This window comes from Odontomachus brunneus, unplaced genomic scaffold, assembly GCF_010583005.1.
Source record: "Odontomachus brunneus isolate Ranch 3 - 2012 unplaced genomic scaffold, Obru_v1 Obru_scaffold_232, whole genome shotgun sequence".
Taxonomy (NCBI): domain Eukaryota; kingdom Metazoa; phylum Arthropoda; class Insecta; order Hymenoptera; family Formicidae; genus Odontomachus; species Odontomachus brunneus.
Window position 1 is genome coordinate 244,753 of NW_022639682.1, and position 963 is coordinate 245,715.

Genomic DNA, 963 nt, shown 5'->3' on the forward strand with positions numbered 1-963 from the left:
TAATAAAACTATCAGCAGCCGCAGTGATAAACTGTGCACAAGCAAACTTATCGCGGATACTAAAATCACATTCCGGGTAGACCAAATGAACTAATTTTCCAAATCGGCCCCTAAAGAAGCAAAATCTTCCCCTGCTCCCTGTCTTCGAATTTGAAATCGAATATAACTGTCCTGGAATGTCGTGCGTTCCCCAAATCTAAGCTCTAATTTACTCTTAACTTTATCAAAATTCAAACCCTCCTGAAAATTCCCAAGAACGGACTGTGCTTTTCCCCTTAAATTCGCGATTAAATAGACTGCTTTTAATTGATCATCCCACCCGTTCGCCCGAGCAATTGTTTCAAATTGAATAAAATATTCTGCGAGAGAAACAGTCCCGTCGAAAATATCCGGTTTTAATTCGGGGTGAAAAGAACGATTCTGGCCTGGAAATTGCGGATGCTCTTCTGACGCAGCTTGTCCTTGTAGTAGCATCAGTCGCTCCTCACGAATTGCTCGCAGCTCCGACATCGCTTCCTCCAGCATTATCCTCAATGTCTCTTATGTCTCCGCTGTCACTGGGGCCGGTGTCAATTGCCTAAACCGCGTCCTCGAAGAAGCTTCCGATTTACCCGACTCACTAATCATATTCTTTGACTTTTTTTTCACGAGATTTCACAAGAAAATTCACACACGTCGTTAAATCCCGGACGAGCCCCCAAATTGTTACACTCACGCACTAGTTTTCTAAATGTGCGCACTCACTGGAAAATAAAAGGAACACATATTTAAGAAGAACGTAAAACTTTAATAGTCAACACAACGATTCAGAAATATTCCGATATGATATCTCAATCGTCACCCAAACTCTCCGACGTAACCAATTTACACACAACAATAACTGTTTTTCTCGTAACCATAGGACATTAGCTGTCAAACAAAATACATTCCACTGCCACTCGGCGGAGACGAAGCATCCAGTGT